The sequence below is a fragment of the Hemitrygon akajei genome, chromosome 9 (assembly GCF_048418815.1).
Source record: "Hemitrygon akajei chromosome 9, sHemAka1.3, whole genome shotgun sequence".
In the NCBI taxonomy this organism is placed as follows: Eukaryota; Metazoa; Chordata; class Chondrichthyes; order Myliobatiformes; family Dasyatidae; genus Hemitrygon; species Hemitrygon akajei.
In genome coordinates this window covers 44,693,119-44,707,944 of record NC_133132.1, presented here as the reverse complement: position 1 = coordinate 44,707,944, position 14,826 = coordinate 44,693,119, and the positions used below count along the sequence as shown (strand labels likewise).

Here is a 14,826-nt window from a genome sequence, read left to right as displayed (position 1 = left end):
TTACAAATACCTGGGGATACGAATTGACAATAAACTGGACTGGTCAAAGAACACTGAGGCTGTCTACAAGAAAGGTCAGAGCCATCTCTACTTCCTGAGGAGACTGAGGTCCTTTAACATCTGCCGGACGATGCTGAGGATGTTCTACAAGTCTGTGGTGGCCAGTGCTGTCATGTTTGCTGTTGTGTGCTGGGGCAGCAGGCTGAGGGTAGCAGACACCAACAGAATCAACAAACTCATTCATAAGGCCAGAGATGTTGTGGGGGTGGAACTGGACTCTCTGACGGTGGTGTCTGAAAACAGGATGCTGTCCAAGTTGCATGCCATCTTGGATAACGACTCCCATCCACTCCATAATGTACTGGTTAGGCACAGGAGTACGTTCAGCCAGAGACTCATTCCACTGAGATGCAACACTGAGCATCATAGGAAGTCATTCCTACCTGCGGCCATCAAACTTTACAACTCCTCCCTCGGAGTGTCAGACACCCTGAGCCAATAGGCTGGTCCTGGAGTTACTTCCACTTAGAATAATTTACTTATTATTATTTAATTATTTATGGTTTTATATTGCTATATTTCTACACTATTCTTGGTTGGTTGGTGCGACTGTAACGAAACCCAATTTCCCTCAGGATCAATAAAGTATGTCTGTCTGTCTGTAATTAGCTGATGGGTTGAACTGCAGTACTCTTAAGTTCTTACTCTCCAGCAGCGTCTCATGATCAGAAAAAAAATGCGTTTAAAAAAAGACAACATCTTTGGTTGGCCCTGTAGAAACCTGCTGCATCGGAGCATGCCGCCATCTTACCGGAACAGACGTGCTGGCCTTAGAGAGGCTCCAGAGGGGTTCACAAGAAAGATTCTGGGAATGAAAGGGTTAATGTACAAGGCTCTGGGCCTACGCTCACTGGAGTTGAGAAAATTAAGGGGGATCTCACCGAAAAGCATCGAATATTGAAAGATCTGGACAGAGGATGTGGTGAGGATGTTTCCTAAAGCGGGTGTGTCTATCACCAGAGGGCACAACCTCAGAATAGAGAGACATCCATTTAGAACAGAGATGAGGAGGAATTTCGTCAGCCAAATGGTAGTAAATCTATGGAATTCATTGCCACGGATAGCTAGAGAGACCAAGTCATTGAGTATATTTAAAACAGAGGTTGATAGGTTCTTGGTTAGTCATGACATCACAGGTTATGGCGAGAAGCCAAGAGAATGGTGTTAAGAGGGACAATAAATCAGCCATGATGAAATGCCAGAGCAGACTTGATCGGCCGAATGACCTAATTCTACTCTTATGCCTTATGGCCCTATGTTCATAAAGTTTAAGGGATGACTCTACTTTTAAATTAAACTGGTAGAGGAAAAGCTACGAGCTCCTTCCCACACCTTTTACCCATTTATGTTCATTCATTATGTGCCGTGTTGTAAGATATAGACAATCATTGTCTTTCTATGACCATGATTGCTCCTGGCAAATTTTTCTACAGAAGTGGTTCGTCATTGCCTTCTTCTGGGCAGTGACTTTACAAGACGGGTGAGCCCAACTTTCGTCAGTACTCTTCAGATTGTCCGCCAGGCGTCGGTGGTTACATAACCGGGACTCGTGATGTGCATCAGCTGCTGATACGAGCGTCCACCGCCTGCTCCCATGGCTTCACATGACCCTGTTCGGGGTGCGAAGCAGGTGCTACACCTTACCCAAGGGTGACCTACAGGCTAGTGGAGGGAAGGAGCACCAAACGCCTCCTTTGGTAGAAACACATCTCCACCCCGCCACCCATACCCATTTATGGCAATACTTAAAAACTGAGAAACTGAAAAAATAATTAAGAAAATGGGCATTACATCCAGAGAACAAGCAACTCTCTGAAACTTAGCTGGATCATCTGTTTTAGATATTTACTCCTTTCATCCATTTGAAGATTATGTTAACTACAGTTCACTTTTTGCCACAGATGCAGTCCGACTAGCTCAGTGCTTCCAGTGTTTTCTTTAAGCTAAAATAACCATGCACCATTAACAAGCAAGATTCTTCATTGATTTATCTGTAATAAATTGAACCACTTTGGAAACTAAAGTTTTGCTCAATCTGAATAACTACATTTCTCTCCAGCATTTTTGCATGCCACTGAGCTAAACTATTTTTTATTCTATTGCCCATGACAAAGACCTTCAGCTTGCAGCCTGTGGGTGGGGAGAGCAGGGACAATCCATCAGCTTCAGAAGAACTTAAGGAAAATAAACTTGCAGGATTACTGGGATGGGCCTGATTCGAATGTTCTCCAGAGAACCTGCAGGACCCAATAGGTTAAATGGTCTCATTCTGTGCCAGATCTTTATAATATGATGCTGCTACTCACTAACAAGGCTCACAGGTATTATAAAAAGTCTCAGCATCACTTCACATGTAAAATCAACACAGCCCACACCACCATTTACGGCCATCTTCAGAACACAGGAGTTCTGACTGAAGGTCTTCAATGACAAATGCCAACTGCTTCTACAACTGCTGCCTGGACTGATGAATCATTTTATGTTTTTATTATTGATGATTATGATATCCTCACTGAAGATTTAATGACTATTGATCCATAGCTGATAATGAGACACTAACAGACCAATTCATTCCTAATTGTTTGTATGCTTCGCTTCATACCAATCTCCAATGCTTTCAAAATGATTCAAATACCTGGTGCGTGAGCTACAAAAACCTTTCCTAAATCAATTATTCTAATTTAAATTCCCAGAAGCACACCATTTGCAGATTTGCAAGTTGCAAAATGTAATGGCAGGTACTTTACAAAGCATGAATATATTCAAATCAATGGGAAGCCACAAATATTCAGACGCCAACAAATAGCATTCATGCAAATTGGGAACTACAAACATATGCAACAACAATTTAAATTTGTATATTACCTGCAGCTTGTTTTTTTCTTTGGGCGATATGTGGTGGTGGTGGGGGAGGGGGGGGGAGAACCCCCTGAGACAAGTCAAATGGTGCCATGCCTTTTAAATCAGCTGCCTCTTGTGAAGTCAGGAATCCAGCTACAGTGCATCCAGCCTCTCTTCATATTGTTTGTGCTCTCCCTCCTGGCACTTACCCTTGCAAATAGATCGAGTGCTACACCTGCCCCTACACCTCCTCCCTCACTACCATTCAGGGCACCAGTCAAGTCTTTTCAAGTGAGGCGACACTTCACTTGTGAATCTGTTGGGGTCACGTACTGTATCCAGTGCTCCTAGTGTGGCCTCCTGTATTTACCACTGACACTGGGCGCAGACTGAGAGACTGCTTCGCTGAGCACTTACACTACGTCTGATAGGAAAGGCGGGAGCACCCAGTGGCCACCAATTTTGATTCTATTTCCCATTCCCATTCCAACATGCCAGTCCGTGGCTTCCTCTTCTACCATGACGAGGCCACATTTAGGTTGGAGAAGCAACATCTTATATTCCATCTGGATAGCCTCCAACCTGACGGTATGAACATCAATTTCTTGAATTTCTAGTAATCCCCCACCTCCCCCTTCAACCTTCACTATTCAAATTCCCTCTCTCACCTTTTCGCCTGCTCGTCACCTCCCTCTGATGCTCCTCCCCCTTCTCTTTCTGCCAAGGCCTTCAGTCGCCTCCCATCAGATTTTGCCTTCTCCAACTCTTTATCTCTTTCACCAAGCAACTTCCTAGCTCTTTACTTCACCCCTCCTCCTCTCCCGGTTTCACCTGTCTCCTACTACCTGGTATTAGAAATCTATATTTCTTGCTCTGAGTTCTCATCTCTTTTTCCTCCAGTCCTGATGAAGGGATTCGGCCTGAAACACCAACCGTTTACTCTGTTCCACAGATGCTGCCTGGCCTGCTGAGTTCCTCCAGCATTTTTTGTGTGTTGCTTGGACTTCTAGCGTCAGCAGATTTTGTCTTGTTTGTTTGTGCTCTGCTGTATGTGGCCAGCGACAACCAGAGGTAGTGACCACTCCTCCAAGCACCCGTGCTCCCAGTTTAATTCCCTTCATTCACTCATTTTAACTCTCATTTCCACACTGACCTGTCTTCAGCAAACTAGAGGAAGAATACCTCATTTTCTGCTTGAGTAGTCTACACCCGACAGTGGGAACACTAAACTCTCCAATGTCTGATCAGCAACCCTCTGCTCATTTTCTATCTCATTCTGATCTACCCAGTTTCACCCACACTTAACCCAGGTGAATACTTACCCGTTTCTTTCCCCTCCTCCACCCACTCTATCTGCCCATCACCCACACACGAGGTCCCCTCCCCCACTGTTGACATCTGCCTTCCCCAACACCCTAATATGATACCATTTTCCACCATCTTTTCCCCTCAGATTCCATCATCTATAGCCTTTGTTCCCTCCATCACTCACTCCTTGCTTGCTTTTTCCATTCTCCCCTCCTACAATCACCACCCTGGCCCACTGTCCCGATTGGGATCTACCTATTGCTTTTGCTCCCAGCCCTTCCGTTCATCTCTTTTTCTAGCCATCTCCCCTTCATCTTTCAGTCCAGAAGAGGTCTCAACCCAAAACATCATCTGTCCATTTTCCTCCACCTGAGCTACCGAGTTCCTCCAGAATATTGTTTGCTGCTCCAGGCTCCAATAGAGACTCCAGTCTCTTATGTTTCTACGTCCAGTGGTGGAATGGGCAGATTGGACATACTGGCATCTAATCACCAGCTTCACCTCTAAAGTTCAACTGTAACGAACTGAACTGCAAACTTTGGAACCTTCAACAATGCAATAACCAAACCCCACCTGCAACACTCCTCTGAAATGACCCCATATCAATTTTGCTGGCTGTCGAAACTTAAGGATCCTAAAAAGTCACTGAATGTCCAAAATAGTCAGGCATTTAAAACTAAAAATAACAAAAACTAAATAGAATTAATAAGCTGTCTGAGCCCCCGAGGATCCTCAAAATTGATCTACACTGCTGATAACATATTGACTGATTTTACATCCATGGGATTACTTGCTTCTGATTAAATGGTAATCTACCTACAATGGGAACACAAGAGCCTGCTGCAGATGCTGGAATCTGGAACAGAAAATGAACTGCTGAAAGAACGTAGTGAGGGTGAGGAACTCACAGAACTCCTGCTGAGGAGATGAAAAGAACTTCTTCAGAGTGAGGAGAAGGTTCGGTATAGTAGAATAATGGGTACACAAGAGACTGTCGACAATAGAATCTGGGGCAAAAGAAAATAAAACTGCTGATGGGACATGGCAGGTTATTCAGTGTCTGTGGAGGGGAAGCCCCAACGAAGGATCTACACCCAAAAACTATCCCTTTGCCTCCACAGATGCTGCTCGATCCGTTGAGCACATCCATTGACCCACAATATTTGGCCCAGTGCTTCAGATCAATGAGCTCCTCTCACTGACTGAGATATCAGTCCGGTTTCTCACTCCACAAATGCTCCCTGAGCTGGTGAGGGTTTTGTGTATTTTCTGATTTTACAACACATTTCCAGCATGTGCGTTATTTGGAGCTGTGCACTGAGCCAACACTTAAGCTTCATTTCTATTGCTGTTTTTGCTAAACATTAACATTCAAAAAACAAACATGAACAGAACTGTTGTTAAGAAAATCAGCTGCGGTGGACTTAAACGACCAGTTGTTCTGATTCGGAATCTGTTTTAGTCATCTGAAGAGACAGTGCTACATTACACAAGACAGGAAGCCAATGTCCTCTGTGCCTATTCCAGTGATTCAGGTAGTTATTGATTGTCCAAAGGCATTACCAATACAATAGTACTTGAAAAGCACCTTTCCTGTAAGCCAGTGGTTCCCAACCTTTTTTTGGCCATGCCCCACCTAATCATCTCTAAAATCCTGATGCCCCCTGTGGTGATATATAATTATTATTCAAAAAGTGAACTCCTATTCACCTGGAGGAAGCCTAAAAGACCATTAACTTGGTTTAAACAAGCTTCCAAAGAACATGGCATTCATGAAAGAGAAAAATAAAAGAACCAGAGGACTGTTAAAGTTCTGAGGAAGAAATTACTATGAAATTGTAAAAAAAAAAGAACATTAAGTGATATTAAAATAATAATAATAATAAATAAATAAAACAATGCCGATTCGTTTCTACAGCATACAAAGACAGATACACCGTTTAAAAGAGATGACGCAATGGACACACCTTCACACCACCAAGAACCGAAAGCTACTGCAAAAAGCAGCATCGGCGCGACCTCGTACGAGTTTCTTACGCGTTTGGACTTGTTCATTCGTTCCTTCCTATATCAGTCAATTCATTAATTTAATTATGAAAGCCATTTGATGGTTGTAATGATGGTGATACACTATATATACAGTACATACGCAATTACACATGTACATACACACAAGTATTTTTATGTATGCATACTGTATATACACATATGTATTAACTCGCACAAACACTCATACTCACACAGACTTACTAGAAAAAATTCACTGTTAATAACTCATTCTCGAATTGCCCCCCTTACAAATCAAATTACCCCCCGTGGGGCGTATGCCCCACGTTGGGAACCACTGCAGTAAGCTAATCATTCTCCTTGCTATTCCATCATCAGGGAACCCCCCCACCACTTAGGACATGCTCTCCTCTTGCTGCTGTCAAAAGGAAGAAGGTGCAAGAGCCTAAGGAATCACACCACCAGGGGTCAGGAACAGTTATTACCCCTCAACCATCAGGTTCCTGAATCAGAGAGGATAACTTCATTCACCCCATCACTGAACTGTTTCTGCAATCTACAGACTCAATTTCAAGGACTCTTCATCCCATAGTCTCAATACTCATTTATTATTTATTATCATTTCTAATTTTTTCCCTTTCTCTTTGTATTTGTCTTTTGCACACGAGTGGTTCACCAAGTTGGGTGTTCTTTCATGGACTCCATTATTAGATTTATTGAGTATGTCCACAGGAAAATGAATCTTAAGGTTGTATATGGTGACATATATATACTTGGACAACAACTTTACTTTGAACTTTGAATTTAATTGAACTTGTCATCTGCCTGATCAGAAAGGCAAGCTGTCTTGATGAGTGGTTGCTTAAGCAAAGCCGAAACTTTGTTTGTGGCATTTTGATTAGTGACCAAGCTATCATATGTAGGAGCAATCACTGCACCATGAAGCAACTCCGTTCAAATATTTGTTCAAAACTCAGCCATGCTCGAATGGCAGAGACTCAATGGGCCAGATGGCCTGATTTTGCTCTTGTACTTGATGGTCTGATTTAAGATTTTATATTCCAAACAAAGCACAATTGTCTTGTTAAAAAAAAAAGTTTTCATAAACCATCTCTCCTTTCTTCTGCATAATTTTGTAACGGACATTGGAACCAAGAACGATATTACTCATTTTAGCCAACTCCATGCTATGTGCAGCCTCCCCACTACTATGTGCACCCTCTCACCCTCAGAGGAATATTTCTGTTGGTGACCTCCTCTTGGACATAATGGGAAACAGATGCCTTAATGCTGGTTATAATGCATTTAAAATACTTGAGGAAATATCTCTGCGGCTTTGGCTCCAATTCTCTGCTATGAAAGTTATTTAGTTCTTATCACTGAGTATTTTTAAACAGCTGGAATAACATGATATCAAACAATAACTTGTTTTGAAGTTGTCTTCTACGATCATGTTTGAGCAAAACCGTGGTCACTTCCCTTTCTCAGTGGCTGAATATCTACAGTGGGCAGCAAGCCCAACACAACTTAATGAGCATCCTCAAGTGAAATCATCTCTTATGCAATTGCAAGAAGAAAGAATGATCTCTTCAACTGAGATAGCACAAAACAGGCAAGCTTGCAATTGGTGCATGTCTGCAGAAATCAGAGGTTCACCTTCAGCTGGCAACTGAGTGTTAACAATGGAACTCAGAGCAATGCTGACATTAAACAGGTTACAGTTAACCAATGAAACATCAGCTTTAACAAGATTCCAGACTTTGCTGACAGTAACAATTTACTTCCCTTACAGACAAGAAGGTCACTCGAACTTGGCTTGCATCACATTTCCCTGAAACTTCAAATAAAATCTTCACATTGTACAAACTCCATTTCCAGAAAAGTTGGGATATTTTGCAAAATGCAATAAAAACAAAAATCTGTTATATGTTAATTCACGTGAACCTTTATTTAACTGACAAAAGTACAAAGAAAAGATTTTCAATAGTTTTACTGACCAACTTAATTGTATTTTGTAAATATACACTAATTTAGAATTTGATGGCTGCAACACACTCAACAAAAGTTGGGACAGAGTAAAAATGAGATTGAAAAGTGCAGAGAATATTCAAGTAACACCGGTTTGGAAGACTCCACATTAAGCAGGCTAAATGGTAGCAGGTGAGGTATCCTGACTGGGTATAAAAGTAGCGTCCATCAAAGGCTCAGTGTTTGCAAGCAAGGATGGGTCGTGGCTCACCCCTTTGTGCCAAAATTCGTGAGAGAATTGTTAGTCAGTTCAAAAGGAACATTTCCCAATGCAAGATTGCAGAGAATTTAGGTCTTTCAACATCTACGGTACATAATATTGTGAAAAGATTCAGAGAATTCAGAGACATCTCAGTGCGTAAAGGGCAAGGTTGGAAACCACTGTTGAATGCACGTGATCTTCAAGCCCTCAGGCGGCACTGCCTAAGAAACCGTCATGCTACTGTGACAATTATAGCCACCTGGGCTCGGGAGTACTTCGGAAAACCATTGTCACTTAACACAGTCCATCGCTGCATCCAGAAATGCAACTTGAAACTGTATTACGCAAGGAGGAAGCCATACATTAACTCTATGCAGAAACGCCGGCGAGTTCTCTGGGCCCGAGCTCAACTCAGATGAACCTAAAGACTGTGGAACTGTGTGCTGTGGTCAGATGAGTCCACATTTCAGCTAGTTTTCAGAAAAAACGGGCGTCAAGTTCTCCATGCCAAAGATGAAAACAACCATCCTGATTGTTATCAGCGAAAGGTGCAAAAGCCAGCATCTGTGATGGTATGGGGGTGCATCAGTGCCCACGGCACGGGTGAGTTGCATGTATGTGAAGTTACCATTGACTCTGAGGCATACATTAGGATTTTAGAGAGACATATGTTGCCATCAAGGCGACGTCTCTTCCCGGGACGTCAATGCTTTTTTCAGCAGGACAATGTCAGACCACATTCTGCACGGGCTACAACAGCGTGGCTTTGTCGACACAGAGTGCGTGTGCTTGACTGGCCTGCTGCCAGTCCAGATCTATCTCCTATTGAAAATGTATGGCGCATCATGAAGAGGAGAATCAGACAACGGAGACCACGGACTGTTGAGCAGCTGAAGTCTTATATCAAGAAAGAATGGACAAAATTTCCAATTGCAAATCTACTACAATTAGTATCCTCAGTTCCAAAATGATTAAAAAGTGTTATTAAAAGGTGATGTAACACAATGGTAAACATGCCTCTGTCCCAACTTTTGTTGAGTGTGTTGCAGCCATCAAATTCTAAATTACTGTATATTTACAAAATACAATTTAAGTTGGTCAGTAAAACTATTGAAAATCTTTTCTTTGTACTTTTGTCCGTTAAATAAAGGTTCACGTGAATTAACATATCACAGATTTTTGTTTTTATTGCATTTTGGAAAATATCCCAACTTTTCTGGAAATGGGGTTTGTACTTATTCTTCATTTTAATAAGGTCAGGAAACTTAATGCTTTAGCAATCATGCATCACCACATTCAGAAAAGCAAATAAAGCTTATTGAAAAACTGAAAGATTACTTTGACCAACCTGGAAGGCCATGTTGCAAGACAGTTGTAGTTTCAGGAATACAGTTTCCCTAATTAGATCTTCAACAAACACACATCTCAGGTTTCACCACAAACAGCACAAGAAGCAACTTCACAATAAATAAACCTGTGTCACTATGTTTCAAATTTACCATTTTGAACTATTGGTTATAAAAGGTTGTATGCAGTTAATATTACCTACATGCCTCAGCTACCTACATGCAAATCACCTTCATCTTCTTTGGGACTGAAGGTAACTTGCTTTCACTCTGGGCTCTGAGGTGGCTGATGAGGCTAAGGGGGGAGCTATAGACTTCTGTTCAGATGGGTCAGAAGATCCGCCTTTTGGGTAGTTAGGTAGGTAGGTGAAATCACAAACACAAGAACACATATGCCGGATATCCTAGACAACGCATACAAAATGCTGGAGGAACTCAGCAGGCCAGGCAGCATCTATGTTATTTATTCCTTTCCGTGCCTTGTGGCACATCGGGTGGCATTTTTGACTTTTTTTTAAAAAACAAGGCTGATTTACTAACCAGATGAAAAGCAAGCAAGGAGCCGGTTGGATTCCAACTCAGGACCATTTGCCTTAAAGTCCAGTGCCACTACACCACCAGCTGGCTTGTCAGCATCCATGGAAGGGAATAAACATTCAACGTTATGGGCCGAAACCCTTCATCAGGTGAGAAGTCAGAGTAAAAAGGTGGGGGGAGGGAAGGGAAGAAAGAAGTACAAGGTGGTAGGTGATAGGTGAAACTGGGAGAGGGATAAGAGGTGAAGTAAAGAGCTGGGAAACTGATGAAAGAGATAAAGGGCTAAAGGAGAGGGTAAAAGACTGTCGTAGAAAGGGAAGGAAGAAGAGCACCAGAGAGAGAGAGATGAGCAACTAAGGAAAAAGGTGAGAGGGGGAGAAAGGAATGGGAATGGTGAAGGGGGAGGGGCACAATTACCAGAAGTCTGAAAAATCGCCATCATGTTGGAGGCTACCCAGATGGAATACAAGGTGTTGCTCCTCCAACCCGAGTGCGACCTCATCATGGCAGTAGAGGAGGCCGTGGACTGACAAGTCAGAGTGGGAATGCAAATGAGAAGTAGAGTTGAAATTGATGGCTACCAGGAGATCCTGCTTGTTCTGGTGGATGGAACTTAGGTGCTTGGTGAGGTGGTCTCACTGATATACAGCAGGTCACACCGGGAGCACCGGATACAGTAGATGACCCCAAAAGACCCAAGGGTGAAGTGTTGCGTCACCTGAAAGGACTGTTTGGGGCCCTGAATGGTAGTGAGGGAGGATGTGCAGGGGCAGGTGTAGCACTTGTTCCACTTACAAGGATAAGTACCAGGAGGGAGAGCAGTGGGGAGGGATGAGTGGACAAGGGAATTGCGTAGGGAACGATCCCTGAGAAAAGTGGAAAGTGGGGATTGGAAAGATGTGCTTGGTGGTGGGATCCTGTTGGAGATGTCTCTATCTCTGGAGACAGTCTATCCACTGATATCTTTTATAAACCCACTGATTCTCACAGCTACTGGACTATACCCCGTCACTTGTAAAAATGCCATCCCTTCTCTCATTCCCTTAGTCTCCACATCTGCTCTCAGGATGAGCCTTTTCCTTCCATTACAAATGAGGTGTCCTCCTTCTTCAAAGAAAGGGACTTTCATTCCTCCACCATCAACACTGCCCTCACTCACATCTCTTCCATTTCACACAGGTTTGCCCTCATCCTATCCTCCCATTGCCACACCAGGAAAAGGGTTCCTCTTGTCCTCACCTACCACCCCAGTAGCTTCAGCATCCAGCGCACAATTCTCCGTAACTTCCACCATCTCCAACACCATCCTTTAGGTAGGGTAGGTAGCTGGGGAAATGCTCTGCTGTTTCCGCAACTTCTGCAGGGCTGTGCGCTGACAATGTGTGGCCATGAGATTTCACCACCGTCCCCAAATGCTTTTGCCTCACTTTCAACAACAATGGGCCAGATGTTCCTCATCTGATCATCTCCACTGTGACCAGAGCTCCAAATTGAGTGCTTGCTTCGGGAACCTGATCAGCCGGCTGGTGGTGTAGTGGCATCAGCACCACACTTTGAGGCAAAAGGTCCCGAGTTTGAATCCGGCCAGCTCCTTACACGTTTTCCGTCTGTGCTGGGTTGAGCGTCAATCTAACAACTTGACCTCACACAAAAAAAAAATCAAATGCTACCTAAATGGCAAAAATGCTGCCCGATGTGCCACAAGGAGTGAAAAGGAACAACAGCAACAAAATAGCCGACTGACATTACAGCCTCAGTGCTGGATGTGGACTCCAGAAGTGATCTTTGTCGATGGATACTCCTTCATGCATGTAAATATGAGCCGGTGCAGTGAATATGTACGCAGCTGCGTGATAACAGTTTCAATGCCACACAATCAACCTTCAGCCATGGAAAATTAAGTGAGAACGACAAACACTCCACTACCAGCAGGAGTAATGACAGAACTGAATATTCTCTGTTATTCATTTTCGTACCTGCTGTAATATAATTAAGAATGAATTTGAGGAGGAACTGAATCTATTAAAAATATGGACCTGAACCAAATGATGACTAGGAATAGAATGAAAAAAGTTGATCAGTCTGTCAGTTTACTTGCCTGTAAATTGGACACATTTATACACAATTCAAAACACATGCTGGTTCAGGAATTCATTGGGTGGGGTGTACATATGGTGTTTACCACTTTCAGTGCACAGACAGGGTAAATTCATTTCTTCAGTGTGACTAATGATGTTATGACAAATGTTGCACACCACAAATTTCCTTCACCACTGCCAGAATTTGGAACCTTTGAGGAGTGACTTGGATCCATTCCAGTTTCCCAACTGGCACAACAAATCCACAGCAGATGTCATCTCATTGACTCTTCATTCAACCCTGGAACATCTGGATCGCAAAGATGCTTACATCAGGATGCAATTTATCGACTGCAGCTTGGCATTCAATACCTTCAAATCTAATCAATAAGCTTCAAATCTAATCAATAAACCTTGCCCTCAGTTCTTCCTTGTTCAACTAGATCCACGATTTCCTCACCTGCAGACCCCGGTCAGGTGGGATGCAGATTGGCAAGAACACCACCTCCACCAGCAGAGCTGCACCACAGATATTCTCTCTTGCTCCCTGTTTTCTTGCTATACACCTATGTCTGTGTGGCTGATGTTATGCCGTTGGCCCCCTCCTTTGTGAAAATCGCAAGAACTCTAGTTAAGGGGGGGTCAACTGACCCAAGAGGGAGACGTGCGAAAGACCACGTTCTTCCAAGACGCAGAATAAAAGTGACTTTGCCTATTGTCTCATGGAGACCACCTGAAAAGCCCTCGGGCAAAGTGGGCTGGTTGAGAGAGAGATCGCATTACCTGCAACTTGATTGACACCTGCGATCTCGTGAAGAAGTATAAAGGCGGGTCTGAGGGGAGGACCCTCAGATGCACCAAGGAAACACACGAAGGAGAAACGCTAGAAATCCTGCGACAGCGTTTTAATAGCTACAGCCGGTGGTGGGGTTCGTGTGCGTCCTTCCCTTGCCTGGGATTGGCGACTTCACCACGGAAGACGGCCTAGCTACAGGGGAAGCCACAGATGAGAGTCCATTCCCCCAACGAGACTTCCGACTACCTCCTACAGGTTGGAAAACCTGTCGGGTAAATGCTTCATGTTCTCTGTCTTTCTAACTAAACGTGCACCAACGCGACACTTCCGCCGACAACTAAGTGAAACTGCCGTGATCTAAAAGACTTTTAGCTATCCAGTGAACGATATAAAATCTACATTACCCCTAGACGACGATCGAGCTTGTGTTTTGAATGATTATTATTACACCGGTGTTTTAGATTGAGTTTTGATGATCTGAATGTTTTGTATTAACCATACGTTTGTGCCCTTGTTGAATAAAACGGTTGAAAATAGTAGCATCCGACTCAGCTGATCCATCTATCTTTGCTGGTAAGTTACCTGGTTACGGGGTTTTCGTAACACTGAGCACAGCTCCAATGCCATATTTATGTTTGCTGACGACACCACTGTCACTGGCCGAATCAACAAGGAGGAGGGAGACGGAAAATTTGGCTCAGCAGTGCCACAGCAACAATCTCTCACTCAATAACAGCAAGAAAAAAAGAGCTGATCATTGACTTCAGGAGGAGGAAATCAGAGGTGGAGAGGGTCAGCAACTTGAAAGACTTCAATGTTATCATTTCAGAGCATCTGTCCAGGACCCAGCACCTAAGTACAAGTACGAAGAAAGCAGGGCAGGGCCTTCACGTTGTTAGGAATTGGCAAAGATTCAGCACGACATCTAAAGCTTTGACAAACTTCTATAGATGTGTTGTGGGAAGTACACTGACTAGTTGCATCATGGCCTACTGTAGAAATACCAACTGTCTTCAAATGAAGTTCTTTTGAAAACTAGTGGATACGGCCAGTCCATCATGGGTAAAGCTCTCACTGATTATCTACACAGAGCATCCATCATCAAGGGTCTCCACCACTCAAGCCAAGCTCTCTTCTCACTGCTGCCATCAGGAGGAAGGTACAGGAGCCTCAGGACTCACACCACCAGATGCAGGAATTGTTATTACCCCTCAACCATCAGACTATTGTACCAGTAGGGATAACTTCACTTGCCCAATGACCACTCTGTTCCCACAACTTGTGGACTCACTTTCAAGTACTCCATCTCATGTTCTTGATATTTATTGCTTATTTATCGTTAATAATTTTTTCTTTTTTATTTGCACAGTTTGTCATCTTTTGCACATTGGTTGTTTGTCCTGCTGGGTGCAGTCTTTCATTGATTACCATAGAACTTTACAACACAGAAACAGGCCCTTTGGCCCTTCTTGGCTGTGCGAACCATTTTTCTGCATAATCCCACTGACCTTCACCTGGACCATATCCCTCCATGCACCTCTCATCCATGTACCTGTCCAAGTTTTTCTTAAATGTTAAAAGTGAGCCCGCATTTACCAGTTCATCCGGCAGCTCATTCCACAC

The 14,826-nt window shown here is 43.4% G+C and overlaps 1 protein-coding gene across 11 annotated transcripts in view; it reads right to left on the bottom strand.

Annotated features, from left to right (window-relative positions):
- Positions 1 to 14,826, bottom strand: part of sobpa (sine oculis binding protein homolog (Drosophila) a) — a 305,749-nt gene that overhangs the window by 180,980 nt on the left and 109,943 nt on the right. The gene's annotated exons all lie outside the window — the stretch shown is intronic.